Below are 17254 nucleotides of genomic sequence, written 5' to 3' on the forward strand. Positions count from 1 at the left end.
AGGAAGCCAGCCTTTAGGCTGTGTGACCTAGCTCTCCTCTCCTACATGCATTCGGCCGCCAAGAGATCCCTTGCCCCTAAGTGCAGGTCTCTACAAGTAAAAATGGCATCTTGTGGCAAGGCTTTCCTCCCTACAGGTAGATTTCTTCCTGTGCGAACCACACGCTCAGACATCAGTTCAGGGAGGTGTCATTCAAGCCACCAAAACAATCTTCAAGAGCAAAGCACAGCTCACTTGGTGGTATGTGGCTCTCAAGCCTTTCCACAGTATGCATGGGCACTATGATGTCTGTGGGAAGTGGGTGAGGGGCTTGAACTACCTGCCCAGAATACATCTGCGGGACTGTGTCAAAGCCTGGTGTTGTGACACTTCTTGGCTCAATGGGAAAGCCCTTTGCGAGCGCTCCCAGGAAGCAGCTACTCCTCTAGCTTTAAACTACAGACTCCAGTTTCTGCTTTGGGATTTAGCACCCACATCTAGCCTTTGTCTCTTACTGGTCTCAAACGTCCTCATGCCCTAAAGAAATCTCCTGTGTCTTTTGTAATGTCCACATGGTAGAGATCACCGCAATATTTCCTGTGAGGAGCTTCAGGCTCTCCTGTCTATATACCAAATCAAAACACGTATTGCCTCTCTCTCCTGCCTTTCCCATATCCTCCACACATGCACACTGCCAAGGATGTTATTCTCCTGTTAGCTGGCAGATTACCTGTCCCCCTTTTATCAACATGTCTGAACTAGCAGTGTTAATTCTTGCTCCCTCTCCCCATAGCACTGTCCAAATGACGAGCAAACATGCCTCTAGTAACATCCACTTTGCTGCAAATCGTGGCTAGGTTGTCATACTCAACCACACTTTTAGGTCTTTTTTCCTATGCATGGCAGCATCTTTATGATCTGTGGCCTGGAATCTGCTACATAAAAGCCCTCTGTGGCTGAGCTGTTGCAAATGTCTTTCTCATAGATGTATTTATATTTCTGTAAATGTCATACAAATATGTGGGCATATGTGAGCACGTAAAAGAACATCTCTGCATTACAATGATGATGGGATAATACTAATAGAGAATTCATTTTGCATGCTTAAATGTAGACCTTAATGGTACAGGTATTGAACTTCCTATGCTACAGTAGCTTTTGGTTCATGCAGTATAGGCTCATTCTAGATGGTGAGAGCACAGTGGACAGTAGGGACCTCTATGCAGTTAACTGAGGAGGTTTTCTGGAGGTGCGTGTTAAGGGGGATTGTACAACTGTGGTTCTAAATCCCTGTGGGAGTCACAGCTGTAGCAATAGTGCCTGATGCCTGCTTGGTGTGAAACTTTACACTCCTTTTGCTGCAGCAGAGACTTTATATGTTTGGAGTTCTAGAGGTTGGACTGTGTGAAGGTGGGATCCTTGAGGTTTTCTTGGATTCTGCCACCTAAGGAGATTTGTTCAAAACCAATTCCTGTTTGGCAGCCTAGATTTTTGATTCCAGCCCTCCTGCAGTTATTGGAAGGATTCTTCAGACCTGTTTTAGGAAGTCAGTGCTTTTATGTGAGCTCCAGGATATGGCTGGAAGCTAACACCCTAGCATGAGCAGAGCTTTGTGTTCTTGACATACAGTGTACTTGGTTAGACTCTTGCCAGATCAGATCAGTAGGCTTTGTATTGCCTTTGCAAGACGAGGTAGAGCCTAGAGATAGAAGAGAGGTGGTGTGCTGGTGTTGGTTTTACCTGGGAGTTTGTGTGTAGCACATTTTGAACTCAGAATTTGAGAGGCTTTAATTAGTGATAGAAAGCTTGTAATCAGTCACATTTAGTTTAGTCACTGCACAAGGGCCAGTGCAGGATTGTGCCCTGAGCTTGCTCCAGGCCTTTTTCCATTCCAGTTTTCAGCAAGCCACATGATTTCTCCATCTCCCGCAGGGACGTTTTACTATGATTTAGTTAGATGTCATAGTTTGCACATGTTTAGTGATGTGCAACTTTAAATTTTCTTGCCTAAATATGAGGTTTTGGTTATTTCTCCCCAGGGAAAAGTAATGGAGAGGATCATAACAGAGCAGCTCCATATGCACAAAATTGAAATGGAGTCATATAACGTCTGTGTCTTATGGAGGACACCAGAAATCACAACAGCCAGAGGTCAGAGTTGGATTTCCTAGGGTATGAAAAACAGCTGAAAAGCTATCTGAAAAGGCTAAACTGGTACTAAATCACCTTTTCCACAGATGAACCCACAAACACCTCAGTGCCATGCATGTGCTTTGTGTTACACAATGAACATTGCCCCTGGCTCCTGCCTCTGATGATAGCTACCAGTCAGGTCTATCTCATGGTAATAATTACCCCTCATAGGTCCAGAGAGGTGCCTGGTAACTGTCATCATAGCTGGGACTCAGCTTCAGTGAACATAAAGGAGGCTTTCACTGAGGTTGCTGGACAGAGAAGGTCACAAAATACAGCTGGGAACTTGTAGATGGACATTTGAGCACCAACTAAATGCAAAGATCAGCTTGGTTGCTGTCAGTAACTGAAGTAGCCAAATACAAGGTTTCAGGGCTGTGTAGATGCCTGAATGCATTGCCAGTGTGCTTTCTACTACAACTTGGACATCTGCTAATACTGGCTGCTCTGGCTAGCACGACAAGATCTTTCTTAATTCCTTGAATGGATTAAAATCAATAGAAAGCTGAAGCCTGTTAAGCTCATGGTTGCTCTCAGTTTTCTCCAATGATGTCTTTGCACAGAAGCCTGCAGGAAACACGTGAAGTGACATAAAATGGTGGGAAAATATTCCAAGAAGTGAAAAACTAACAGTACTTTTGGAGTGTAGAGGAAGAGTTGCTCACACTGGACATCAGGAAAAGCTTTTTGATCATGACGAAAGTCAAGGAGCTGGAAGGGTTTTCCCAGAGGGGTTGTACAGTGTCCATTCTTGGAGGTTTTCAAGACCAGACTGGAAGAAAAAGCTCTGAGTAGCCTGGTCTACCCTCACAGCTGACTGCTTTGAGCAGGAGTTTGGACCTCAAGAGGTGCCTTCCAACCTGAATTATCCTGTGATCCTCTGCTTAGGATCTAAAGCTTGCAGTGGTTTCCTTTCTGAGTCAGGTTAGACCCATTGCTTTAGTTCTCATCTGCCAGAGAACCCCAGGTCTTCTGCATGTCATTAGTACGCTCCTGTACCTTCTCCCCATCACCAACTCCTGAGAGTACCTTGTGCCACAAACTCCCTCACTGTATTAACCCCAGCTGTTAGCTGAAGTCCTCCCCATGTGTTTTTCTGGTCTGTAATTTGGCAAGAAACTGCACAAGTGGTAGTTGGTTGAAGCTCATGCACAGAGTGTCAGCCACCAGCCGTGTCAAATGGGAAAGGCAGTCATTTATCAGTCTCTAGGTCAAATCTGACCTGCCAAAGCTGCCTGGCTTGCCAGACTCTCCTCTGCAAGGAACAGTCAGTGTACTGTCAGAGCAAGGAGTACATACTTTCTGGGTTGCTTTCTCACTGGATATGCTAATGATATGCCAATGAGAGTCAAAGACTACCCACTTCTAATCCAGCCACTTTAGATGCAGTGGAGTGGGAGCAGGATAGCAGGCTGATAGGAGAGGTGGTAAGCAGCTGGAGCAACCAGGGAACATCCCCTTCAGTTTTCTCCTTACTCATCCTCCCTAGATCTGAAGGCGTGTGGAGTGAGATCTGGTATGGAAAATGCAGTGTGTGCACTTGGAGTGTGAAAGAGTGAGACACCCAGTCTGCAGGCAGCCATCTCATCAAGGGACTCGGGGTCCAGTTCCTCCCTCCTTCACCTTCAACATGTGAGTGAGTTAGTGAGAAGAAGTGATGCCTGAGTGAGTTAGTGAAAAGAAGCAGCAGCCTGGGAGAGAAGATGGTAATGCAGAGCAAAACTGAGTCATGGGATTAGAGATACATTGATCTGCTGGCATGCACACAGCTAGAAGGGGAAGGAGCACAGACCCCTCTGTAGAAACCTCCCCTTTATAGGCAGTGTGGGTAGATTTGTGAGAAGAGGTGAAGAAGGGCATATGTGACTTGTTCTGCTCTCCCCTGGGAAAGAGACAAGACAAGAGAGGGACAAAGGGACACCTTTCCTTCCAAAGCAGACTGCTCTGTGATTGGTTTCCTTTCTTATTCCTTCCCAGTCTGGCCTTTCTTCTTTCAAGCAGTTCTCAATGTGGTCACTTTTTTAACTTCAACTGAAGAGCTCTGGGATGAGAAGCTATTGTACCAGTAAGGATTTGAGCAGGGACTATGGCCTTGACCTAGCAGCCATTTGTTCTGAAGCTTGTATAAACTGATGGTCTTGTCAGGGTCACTGCAATAGCAAGAGAAGTGTACCAGCAGTGGTCAGTAGTATAAGAAAGCAGCTTTGGGCATGTTGCTGATTGACCTAAGACTACCTTTTTTTAATAAAAATACAACAAAATAGTATTTTTGATTATTCCTGTGGACAGCAAACCATGGTTTTGAGGAATGAAACTGCAGGACAACATTCTGACTTTGGGCATTCTTCTGGGCAGTAATAGGACAGAGCTATGAGAGAAATTACAAAAGTGCTGATGGGCAAATTGAGCTAATGAATTTCATTGGCTTTACAGAGCTGGGAGTCTAACTTCAATAGACTGCTGTGTATTGATGCAGAAAAGATGAACTAATCAATAGCCAGGCCTGTTTTCTTGGAGGGAAGTAGAAGAAAATAGTGTTCAGCTCATTTAATAAGCATATGCTGTCCAACAGCAAGTAACCATGATTTTTAGGTTGATACTTTACAACAGCCAGTTCGAGGTAACTTGGCAATCAAGAGTTTGTAAGCACTTGCATAAAAAGTCAAAGCTTTGTTTTTCAATGAGTCTTGAAACAGTGAGGAAGATCTGGAAGTGAAAAGCTGGGGGGTGGGGGGATTGCATGACTTTGAAAGTTCAGAGAGATGACTTGGGTGCTTAATGATAACATTCCCTGTAAAATACTAGGAGGACAACATGCCAGTCAGAGTGGCTTTATGCAAAACAGATCCTGTCAAGCTGATTTCATTCCATGTCTTCTATGAAACTTCCTGCAGCCAAGTACTTCTGCACTAATGAGGTTCCTTGATCTGTTGAGAGCTGAATATTGAACAGGAAGAGGTTGGACAACTTCTGCACTTGGCACATGGGGAAAAAATAATTATCTGCTTTGTCTATTTATTATTATCACTTTGAATAGAATAGAATAAGCCAGGTTGGAAGAGACCTTCAAGATCATTGTGTCCAACCTGTTATCCAACCCACCTAATCAACTAAACCATGCAACCAAGCACCCCATCAAGTCTCCTCCTGAACACCTCCAGCGATAGTGACTCCACCACCTCCCTGGGCAGCCCATTCCAATGGGCAATTACTCTCTCTGTATAGAACTTCTTCCTAACCTCGAGCCTAAACCTCCCCTGGCACAGCCTGAGACTGTGTCCTCTTGTTCTGGTGCTGGTTGCCTGGGAGAAGAGACCAACCCCCACCTGGCTACTGCCTCCCTTCAGGTAGTTGTAGAGAGCAAGAAGGTCTCCCCTGAGCCTCCTCTTCTCCAGGCTAAGCAGCCCCAGCTCCCTCAGCCTCTCCTCATAGGGCTTGTGTTCCAAGCCCCTCACCAACTTTGTTGCCCTTCTCTGGACTCGTTCCAGCAAGTCAACATCCTTCCTAAACTGGGGGGCCCAGAACTGGACACAGTACTCAAGGTGTGGCCTAACCAGTGCAGTGTACAGGGGCAGAATGACCTCCCTGCTCCTGCTGGCCACACTGTTCTTGATGCAGGCCAGGATGCCATTGGCCCTCTTGGCTCCCTGGGCACACTGCAGGCTCATGTTCAGCCTACCATCGACCAGTACCCCCAGGTCCCTTTCTGTTTGGCAGCTCTCCAGCCCCTCTGACCCCAGCCTGTAGCACTGCATGGGGTTGTTGTGGCCAACTCTCTCAGCCTGTCCCCATAAGGGAGGTTCTCCAGCCCTCTGATCATCTTTGTGGCCTCCTCTGGACCTTCTTCAGCAGCTCTATGTCCCTCTTACACTGAGGGCACCAGAACTGGAGGCAGTGCTGCTGGTGGGGTCTCAGCAGAGCAGGGCATAGGTGTAGAATCTCCTCCCTGTGCTGCTGCTCTCCCTGCTTTGGATGCAGCCCAGCACACAGCTGCCTTCTGGGCTGCCAGTGACCATTGCTGGCTCATGTTGGGGTTTTCATTAGCTGACACCCACACCTCTTTCTCCTCCAAACTGCTCTCTTTGCCCAGCCTGTATTTGTGCTTGCCAGAAGAGATCCCGTGGCTATAGTCTATGTAAAGGTCACTCACCACAGGCTGCTGAATCAAAGGGAAGTTCTTGGAATGGTTTAGCAGCTAGGTAAAGGCAGTAAACAAGGAGTAGCAGCATGGAATGGCTATTTTTCAGAAACAGTCTTGCAGGTTTGTCCCCATAATAGGAAAAAGGGAGGCAGATGAGGAGGTAACAAAGTATGATAATGACAGCAATCATTTGGGGGAGCAAACAAAAAGTTGTATGCTGAGATTTGCAAAAGGATTCAACAGTATGGAGTGACTGTTAAGAAAATGATGGGTGGAGTTTTGGGTAGTTAAGTGTAAAATGATGCCTGCAGGCTAAGCAGTTCTAGCATTCTGTTTGCAGTGATGTAGGTTCTGAGTTTACTATTGCATTGAAGAATGAGATCTTGGGGTTATAATGAGCAGCATAATTCTCAGCACCAGTAAAAATGCCATTCAAATATTAGTAATTGGGAAAAGAGAGTGAAGTGAGCACTATACTGTGCCTAAATCCATCCTACACCTGATTTTGAACATAATGAGCAGCTCCTGATTGTCCATCCCCATTTCAGAAAGGACATAATCTAATTGGAAAAGATTCAGAAAGGGCCAGCGAAGACAATCAGAAGTGTGGATGTGAGGAGCCACTTAAATAGGGATTCCTCATGTATGGAGAAGAGGTGGTTATGGAATGTTAGAATGGGAATCTACAGAAAAATGAATCTTCTCTGTGATGTGAGCAACATGGAGAAAATGAAGAGGGAAGGCTATTTTGCTATCTGCTTAGAAACAGAATGCAGACATCAAATGAAACTAGCAAGTGGCAAGTTTCAATCAAACAAAAGCCAGAGGTAAATTGTGCAGCTCCTGGACACAGGATGCTGGGGGTGCTAAAAGTTATATTTGGTTTTAAAAGGAAAACTAAAAAGCTCCTTTGAAGATGACAAAATGCAGAGGCAACATCACTGTCTCAGGTATAAATTGTGTCAGGATAGGACAGGTGTTCTGGGAAGATATCAGCAGTGTTTCCCTGTGCTAGATTCCATGGTCCTGCTCTGGCAGGGGGGTTGGACTTGATCTTTGGAGGTCCCTTCCAGCCCCTAACATCCTGTGATCCTGTGTTCTTAGACTCCTCCTTACACATCTGCTCCCACTTTGGGGACAAGCTGATATCCCTCCCAAACAAATACTACATGCCTGCTTTCCTACCACTCCCCAAAAGAAGAAGAGAGTCAAGAAAAGAAACTAGACAGGGAGAAAGAAAAACAACAAACAAACTGTTATGGAGGTGAAGTGAGGGACTGGAGGCAGGGAAAAAATATGAGAGACCAGAATAAAGACTAAGAGGCTAGACCTGGGGAAACAGGGCACCAGAGGAAGAGTGAGCAGAGCACCCCTGCATTTCCATGGGATCTAGGGACTGCTCGATATTGCCTACTGATGTCCTGCCCAGAACAAGGGAATAGAAACAGCACCAGCACTGCTGGTTGCTGGGATCTAGAGTACTCCTCCCAGTGGAGCTGGGGATAGCAGGCTTGGTGAGAAGTGGGGAAGTGGATGACAGAGGGTCCAGAATTTGGGAACTGTACAACCCTAAAGATGTGACAAGTGCAGCTGGAATCTTGAGAACAAGTTCTGGAGGAGTCAGAAAACTGGCATCTCTCTCTCATTGCATAAGAGATATGAGTCAAGTAGCCCTGTGGGTAAACCTCTGCCTTCTGCTTGATGGAGAGGTCTTACAGCTGATGTTCCTGGTGGTCTGTGGAATTAGCTCAGAGTAGAAACTGGACACCAGGGTTCCTCATTCTTTGCTGAGAAGGAGTGGTCCTGACCATGTATTGGAACTAGCTGTCAGGGGCAGGAAGTTGAGCAGTTGATGCATGAATGTTGTGTTAGGTGTTCCTGAGGGAAGTCAACTGGTTATTCAGAGCTTGCTGAAGTGGTGCATGAGTTGAACCAGCAGTCACAGGGCAGTGCCTCAGAGGTATCTCCACTGAGCTAGGTGTTGATGGGAACTAGTCTCCTGTGAGACTTGCTTGAGGTAGGAAGGGGTGGTATAATCTGGGTGTTCTATACTTTACCAGTCAACTTGGGTAGGATTGACCCAGGATCACTGACTCTATGGACTCAGTGGACCCAGTAGTCCTCAGTTGTAGTGGTGCTTCAGGGATGATTCTTCCATGCATTGCTAAGGTTGGAGGTGAATTTTGTTCAGCTGGGCCTCAACGGGGAGCTTCCCCCTTCCTTGTGTTCATATGGAACTTGATTGCTCCAGAGAGCTTCCAGGTCCAATTGGGAGCCTTGCAAAACACCAATAGTTCAAGAAAGTGTTGCACGCTCTCTTGTCACTGGAGTAGAGTGACAGACACCTCTGAGGTGGTGGGGGAAGGCACATGCCAGCACAATCCAGTTTGAACTGTCTGAACCATGAAAGACCACCTACTACTTTCTCTTGGAGGCTGGTCAGTCTTGCAGGGATAGGTCACAGAGTGCTGATGGAGTATTGTGCTGCTGTTTTGAGCAGGGACTTGTTCTGCTTCTCCAACTTGTCCTGCTAGCTGGTGAATGGTAGTGGGTGTGAAGGTGCAGCTGTGGAGTCTCACCTTGGCCTGTTGACATCACCGTGGCCATGGTGCTGCCCACCCCACAGAGAGGGATCAAGAACATTTCTGGGGTGATACAGGTGGTTTGTGATCTGCTGGTTGACTCCTGGGGAGTATTTGGCATAGTTGTTGTTCTCCATTGGTAGGCAAGGAATGTTATATGGGACTATGGGACATAGTGTTCTTATGCTCTAAGATGAAGTGGAGCAGACTCCCCAGGGAGATGGCTGAATCCCCATCCCTGGAGGTGTTTAAAAGAGGCAGAGCTGTGATGCTGAGTGACATGGTTTACCTTCAGATTTGGTAGTTAAAGAATGGTTGGACTCTGTGATCTTAAAGGGCTTTTCAAACCCAAATGATTCCATGATTCTAGGCCAGTGCCTGTGTGGTGTGCTGGCCACAGAGGCTACAATTTAAACACCCCTGGAGAGCAGCCTGTGCAATTGCCTGCTGCATCTCACTGCTGGAGTGTGGACTACAGGCCAGCAAGAAAGGGCTGCTGCGTTGGTTCATTTTGACGTTTTCATACTTACTGTGCTGGACAAGGGCCCTGGGGACACATTCACTGCACTTCAGAGAAGCAGTGAAGAAGGAGGATAAACCCCTTGCCACTGTTCATGCCAGCTGATACTTGTTCTGCAAATGAGACAAGGCTTTGAGAGGCTTTTGCACAGCTGTGTTCATTAAATGTGTTTCTTTTTACAGTACCTCCTTAACTTAAATGACTTCTCAGAACTGCCCACGTCTGACATTAGGCTCTCTGTTCATTTGCTTTTAGTTGTAAGGACATGGTATGCAGTAGCCTTTAGTCTTGGTTTGAAAATGTTTTCTGTCAAGAAGGAAAATGTTGGTTTTGGAGGTTCCTATGTGCAGAAAGAGGCAGAATGGTCTAGAAAACCATTTAGCTTACCCAACTCCAAAGCAAAGATCCTGAAATCTGCCCATTCCTGATCTTACCTCTCAGAGCTGTAGGTGTCTTTATTTTTTGATCAAAAATTTCAAAGACATCTGTTTTGTGAAGTCCAAGACATTTCTGTCTTGATGAGCACCAAACTTTTCTGAGCCTTATCTCATTTGTGAAAACAGACTTTTGCTGTTCATCTTCCACCAGGATCTTGTTGATAGGTGCCAACAGCAGCATGTTTCTGCTCCCTCACACAGTGTAAGCTGGAATGCTCACACAGCTGTGTGAATGACTCAAGCTGACTGATTGCTCAGCTTTACCTGGGAGCTTCACCAGCACTCTGTGCTGGATTAGGAACTGGCTGGAGGGCCGTGCCCAGAGAGTGGTAGTGAATAGTGCCACATCCAGCTGGAGGCCAGTCACTAGTGGTGTGCCCCAGGGATCAGTGCTGGGCCCCATCCTGTTTAATGTCATCATTGATGATCTGGGTGTGGGGATTGAGTCAGTCATCAGCAAATTTGCAGATGACACCAAGTTGGGAACATATGTTGAGGGTAGAAGGGCTCTCCAGAGGGACCTGGACAGGCTGGACAGATGGGCAGAGTCCAACATGATGGCATTTAACAAGTTCAAGAGCCAGGTGCTGCACTTTGGCCACAACAACCCCATGCAGAGCTACAGGCTGGGGTCAGAGTGGCTGGAGAGCTGCCAAACAGAAAGGGACCTGGGGGTACTGATTGACAGCCAGCTGAACATGAGCCAGCAGTGTGCCCAGGTGGCCAAGGAGGCCAATGGCATCCTGGCCTGTATGAGGAATAGTGTGGCCAGCAGGAGCAGGGAAGTCATTGTGCCCCTGTACTCTGCACTGGTTAGGCCACACCTTGAGTACTGTGTCCAGCTCTGGGCCCCTCAGTTTAAGAAGGACATCGAAACACTTGAACATGTCCAGAGAAGGGCAACAAGGCTGGGGAGAGGCCTCAAGCACAAGCCCTACAAGGAGAGGCTGAGGGAGCTGGGATTGTTTAGCCTGGAGAAGAGGAGGCTCAGGGGAGACCTTATTGCTCTCTACAACTACCTGAAAGGTGGTTGTAGCCAGGAGGTGGTTAGTCTCTTCTTCCAGGCAACCAGCACCAGAACAAGAGGACACAGTCTCAAGCTGCACTAGGGGATGTTTAGGCTCGAGGTGAGGAGAAAGTTCTTCACTGAGAGAGTTGTTAGCCATTGAAATGTGCTACCCAGGGAGGTGGTGGAGTCACCGTCCCTGGAGGTGTTTAGGAGGGTACTGGACGTGGCACTTGGTGCCATGGTTTAGTAGTCATGAGGTCTTGGGTGACAGGTTGGACTTGATGATCTTTGAGGTCTTTTCCAACCTTATTGATTCTATGAATTTGAATGCTTCCATCTTAGATTCACCTCCGAGACAGTTCACATGACAGAGGCTTATTCCATTCCTTGATGTTGACCTTTTGGCTAGCTTTGAGTGGCTCTCTACAAAGCATGCAGGGAAGGAGAAGGTTTTGATGATTAAACTCCCCATCCATCACTCCTTCCCAGTAGCTTCAACTACTTCTATTTCAACCACATTTCACAGGACGTGGTATTGTTGTGTTTGACAAAGATGCTCCACTCCCACGAACATCATGAAAATTGAGATTAGGGAAAGAACAGTTTAAAGACTGATCATAATTACTGCAATTACATTTGTTGTTTTCTGAGTTGTTCAGGGAAAAGAATAATTGAACCATTTACTCTAAATATTGGTCTTCACCAGCATTACCATTGGCTACCAATACTGAATGATAATGCTTCTGCTCTCTGATAGAAAGTAAAACTTGAGAAACAGAAGAGAGTGCTGTAGTGGATAAATAGCAGTGTTGGAAATTCACTGCTTAATTAATGTGTTTGTCATGTTAATTGGCATGACACATCAGAAAACAATTAAAATAAATACATGTTCTTGTACATCTTCGCTAGCATCATGTCAGGAAGTTAAAAACAGAAATGAAGACTCTAAACAACTCTGCTACAAGGACAGGCTGAGGGAGCTGGGGTTGTTCAGCCTGGAGAAGAGAAGGTTCCAGGCAGACCTTAGAGCAGCCTTCCAGTACCTGAAGGAGGCTACAAGAAGGCTGCAGAGGGACTGTTTGCAAAGGCCTGCAGTGATAGGACAAGGGGCAATGGTTTGAAATGAGAGAAGAGCAGATTTAGATTGGATGTTAGGAACAAGTTCTGCACCATGAGGCTGCTGGAACACCACAACAGGTTGCCCAAGGAGGTGATTGAGGCCCGATCCCTGGAGATATTCAAAGTCAGACTTGCCAAGGCTCTGAGCAACCTGACCTAGTGGAGGATGTCCCTGCTGACTGCAGCGGGGTTGGACTGCGTGACCATGGGAGATCCCTTCCAATCCAAACTATTCTATGAGTCTATGAAAACTGAATTTATCTACCCTAGTGTGGAAAAAAAATGAGATGACAAATTGGAGAAGGTACAACAAAATGGATTGTTAAAGGCTTCTGCATAGATGCAGGTGCCTGATACAAACATGAACAAAATACAGACCCAGGTACCGCATGCAGTATCAATGAATACACAGTGGTAACAGGAATGGAGAAGATACCAAAAGGAAACCCAAGGGATTTGTTTAGATTAAGGACTAGGTAATTCAAAACAGGGTGAATATGACATGGTCACAGAAATGCAAAGAAAATGAAGGTATGTCCAAGTCAGAAATCCTGTGTCTCCATCATTAATTGGAGTATGTGGCAAAGTGAGCTACTGTAATAGGAAAAAGTAGTAATATTAGATCAGCAAGGTGGCATACAGTCATCCAGAGAGCTTCTGGAATCTTTCCAGTGCATTCATCAAAATGATCATTATTTCATATTGCTTGGTACATGCATTTTCTAACTTCTAGAGTCCAAAGCTGCAATGCTCAAAAGGTTCTCTTTCCCCATCTTTTTTTTCCCTCTTCAAATGTTTTTAATCTTTATTATTTAGAAAGGCCTGACTTTAAAAATCTTGATTTTACCTTATTAGTACTGTAGCAGATACTTTTCCCCCAAAGGCTTAGAGGACTTGAGCTGGAACCTTACTTCTGTTGTGATGGAAACATCTCTTATTTTTTGCTCCCCCCGATGAGTGTTTGTCAGAGTTCATTTATCAGATTTGTGTTAAAAATGCAAAGCAGCCATGATCTGCAAACAGCGTGGCTTAGTGTAGTTCAGCTGCTTTGGTTTTCTCTCACTCTTTCCTGTGTGTTCTTCAGTTGTCTTTCAGATCAAGGATGGGCCTCATGATGTTAATAAACCTCCTCAAAACAAATAGCAATATTTTATTTTCAAAATCAAGAAATGGTTTCAAAGTTCAGTGCCAATGAAAGCCCTCTGTCTCCCTTCTGTACACACCACACAGAAACAATGACAAGGAAATCTGGAACCCAGCTATCTTTCAGCTTCCATCAGCTCATTTCAAAACACTTCAGTGAGAACTTCAGTAGAATGTGTTTGTAAAAACCCCCCTTTAAAAATTAGCTTTGTGACCCACTCACGTTTTCAACTGCTTATCAGCTCTCTATGGAGAGGAGCAAATACTGTTCTGTAGGAGGGGATTGCTGATAAAACTACAAAATGGAATAGCCATGATGATTAGCAGAAGCTGAGATGAAAGATGAATAGAAGAAAAAGAAATTATATTGAAGAAGAAGTGTACCATTTGCAGATGAAAATCCCCTTACTAATGGAAGGGAGAAAGAGGTTGAGAAGAGGTTGCCTAGAAGCAATGCTAAAAGACGATGCACTGCTTTCAGTTTCCCTTTTCCTCACTTTATTGCCCGTACTTCTTTCTGCTTTTCTATATTTCCTTCCATCTGTCAGAGCAGAATTTGATCTTTCATGTCTGTGGATTCGTGTTGCTCTTGCTATTTCTAGCAGAACAGGAAAAGAAACCCCACTAACCTTTATCCAACTTTGAGTAAGAGGCAATAACCCTGCCTCAGCCCCAGCACCAATTAAAACACCAAGATCTTCTTTGCAGCCACAGTGTGTGATGTTGTGAGACTGCAGCAGATACTACTGCATTTAAAAAATGTAGCAGATACTAAAGAGTTTTCTTCCAATTATTTCTTTCTCAGTACCTGGGCAACTGTTTAAGAATTTTCAGTAGTTATTCAGTTTTTATGACTGTAGTGCATGCAAGATCACATATTGCTGATCCGCTTTTGTTGTGTAGGTAGAGGAGGTATTTCAACTGGAGAAAAACAGTCATAAATACATTTGATGGGCTTTTAGTGCTGCAAATATGGAACAGGTGTGGACTTAGAGATAGGTTTTTTTATGGCAATGTCCTTCAGCCACTGGATGCCACCATCTGCCAGAATAATACTAACCTTACCCACAGTTTAACGTTTCTTGAAAGCCATCGGTGGGGCAGCAGAACTGAGAGCAAAGGCTGAATTTATTTGCCAAATCTGGGGCTGCTGAGTCATATGCTGAGAACCAGACTCCCTGAAATTGGTGTCTCTGTGGCTGGAGAGGTCTTTGCATGGTTTCCACAGAGCAGTGCTGCAGCCTGTTTTGCTCTGTGTGTCAGGATGTCTGTCTAGACTTACAGAGGGGCCTCAGCGCTACACTGAGAAACAGCTGAAAGTACCCAGGCTAAATGAAGATAAACCAGACATGACTCTGCTGCTGCACTGAAGGCTTCGTACAGCTGCCTTCTGCCTCTCCAGCATCATTGGCTTGATCAGATTGGTAGCAGGAATGCAGTCCTTCTAGTGTGTGGTGTTGCAGATGGAGGACAGGAGCATGGTCTGCCTTTACAGGAAGAGGCAACTGGTTCCCCATTGCAGGGACAGGGTTTCACTCTGCTCAAATCCACTTTCATCCTCCCACTGACCTCTTGATCCCTCAGCTCGCCCGGATCAGTCAGTCCCTCCATTCCTATACCTGTCCTCTCTAGATTAGCACTTTCTGGCACAGCTTTGGAGAGGACCTCCAGAGATCATCGAGTCCAGCCCCTCTGCCAAAGCAGGGTCACTTAGGACAGTCCGCACAGGAATACATCCAGGTGGGTGTGAAAGTCTCCACAGAAGGAGACTCCACAACCTCTCTGGGCAGCCTGTTCCAGTGCTCTGTCACCCTCATTGTAAAGAAGTTTCTCCTCATGCTGAGGTGAAATCTTCTATGTTTAAGCTTGTACCCCTTGTTTCTTGTCTTATTGTTGTGCACCACTGAAAAGAGATTGGCCCCCTCCACTTGACACCCACCCCTCAGATATTTACATACGTTGTTGAAATCCCCTCTCAGTCGTATGAAGACAAGAAAAGAGCAAAGCATTTGGTGCTGAGGCACAGCAAAACCTTCTAGCTGTTGCACAGTCTGACAACTGGGCTGTCACAGCTCTACCTGGCACTGCCCTTTGCCAGAGGTATTTCTAGCCCAAGAGTTTGCTTGGACCCCAAATCTAAGAGGTCTCCAGCCATGCTAGGAGTGGGCAACCCATGAGTGGGCCTGCAAAGACCTTGCTCCTCTCACTTGAATCCAAGCACACCCAAACGTCCCTCTCTGGCTTTGCCCAACTCAGGACTGTTGGTCAGATTGGTGGCAGTGCAGCCAGCCACAGCCTTACAAAGCAGAGCAGAAAGAAAAGAAACTCCTCTCAAATGGGGAGGCCAAAAGCTAATCAGAGGCTGGGTAGAGGGTAGCAGTGATGTGCCCAGGCTTTATGCAGTGATAAATGCTTGCTCAGTGGGCTTGGTGGCCTAGTTGCAGCTGCACTGCCCAGCCAGATGGAGTGAGTGTTCCATCTAGACCTGCCATGACATAGTTTAGAGAAAGCCTTGGGAGCCTGGCCCTGGGTGCCTGCCAAGGCCTGGGCATTGAGATGCTTCCAGACCCACTGGGAGGCTTTGGTGCACACCTTCAGGTGTCTTTATAGAATCACAGAACCATTTTGTCTGGAAAATAATCACCCTGATGACAGAAACATTCTTCAAGTGTGAAGGGAAAAACTTGCTTTGGCTCTTTCAGAGAGAGGTCTTCTTGAACAGCAGGGAATGATGAGAGGCGAAGGGGGGATGGACACCCATCCAAATAACATTTCTTTTCTGCTGCTTTTCATCTTGCTGTGTTTAGCATTTTTAAGGGACCACATTATTTATTTATGTTGCATTTTGAATTCCAACTGATGCATGCCTCAGCCTTCCCATCCAGCAAGTTTCTGCCTGCCTCCTGCAAGCCTTTGTAGGGTCTCTTGCAGTAATGCACCAGTGTAAATGTGCCAGAGCTGATGGAGCAAGGGGATTTGCATGTGTCTGTGGAGGAGACATCTATTATAAAGAGTAAATAACCCCCTGAAAGCTAATGAAAATAGACCCATTCACATTCAATGACAGGTATTCCCAACAGACTAGACATTGCTGAATTGATCCAGGAATAGATGATTATTCTGGGAGCTGTATTTCTTGCCAGGTTCCAAACAGCTCAAGTTTAGACATGGAACAACTTCTCCTCCATGACACAGGAGCAAATAACTTTAAACAGAGTTTGAGGATGGCACAAAGGCTGAGGGCACAGTAATTCGTTAACTGGACAGAATGGTCACACAGAGCACTCCTGGTTACTTAACTGACAATTTAAAGTGTGCTACCTTGCATTAATTTCACTTTTATTGCAATTTAATCTTACTTAATAATACATTTTTAACCTTTTTTCATTCAATGTTGTAATTTCTTAAGTTTACTAGCTCCTTTAAGTCATATTAAAATACATGTAAAATCCAATGTCACAGACTGTGCTTTTGGTTGGGTGATAGTCACAGAAAGCCTTGCAAAGTGCACAGGGATTGGAAGAAGCAAACAGCTGAATACGAGAAGCTACTGTGAGGTCATGGCACAATGAGTCAATGTGAGGAGGAGCAGCAAGTAACTGCTTCTAGCTTTATATATGTTATTGTGTATGCTTTTATGTCCACATTGCAAAGAACTGAAAAAAGTAAAGTATCTTTTAAAAAGAGACACAAATTTATTAAGGAGAATGGAAAAATGCTCTACAGTAAGGAACCTAAAGTGCTCCCTCTGTGTAGTTTGTCAAGAAGAAAAGCAAGCATATGAATAGCTTTCCTGGAAGTGCAATGGCAGGTATAAAAAAGGTCTTTAATCTTGCTGAGAATGGCAAAGCTCAGGCACCAGCAGCTCTAAGCTGAGCTCAGACCAATACAAATCATAAAGGAGAAGTGCCTATTGAAGTGATGATGGTTTAATATTGGAACAGGGTATCAAAAGGATGGCTTCTTTCTCAGTCACACATGATGACTAGAAGCCTTTCTTCTGGGGTTCTGTGCTTTAGCCAAGCATGCATTATGCTTTAAACCCCCAGAAACTAATGGTCTTCATATGAAGATATGCAAAACAGAATAGTTGATGCTGTACAGGTAATCTGACTAAAATTGGAAGGTCAG

General features: G+C 45.4%; 1 protein-coding gene across 2 annotated transcripts in view; it reads left to right on the plus strand.

Moving 5' to 3' along the window:
* FAM131B (family with sequence similarity 131 member B) overlaps positions 1 to 17254 on the plus strand; it is a 28209-nt gene that overhangs the window by 733 nt on the left and 10222 nt on the right. The window lies entirely within an intron of this gene.

The sequence above is a fragment of the Melanerpes formicivorus genome, unplaced genomic scaffold (assembly GCF_026170545.1).
Source record: "Melanerpes formicivorus ecotype bairdi unplaced genomic scaffold, bMelFor1.0.p_v2 SCAF_8, whole genome shotgun sequence".
Taxonomy (NCBI): domain Eukaryota; kingdom Metazoa; phylum Chordata; class Aves; order Piciformes; family Picidae; genus Melanerpes; species Melanerpes formicivorus.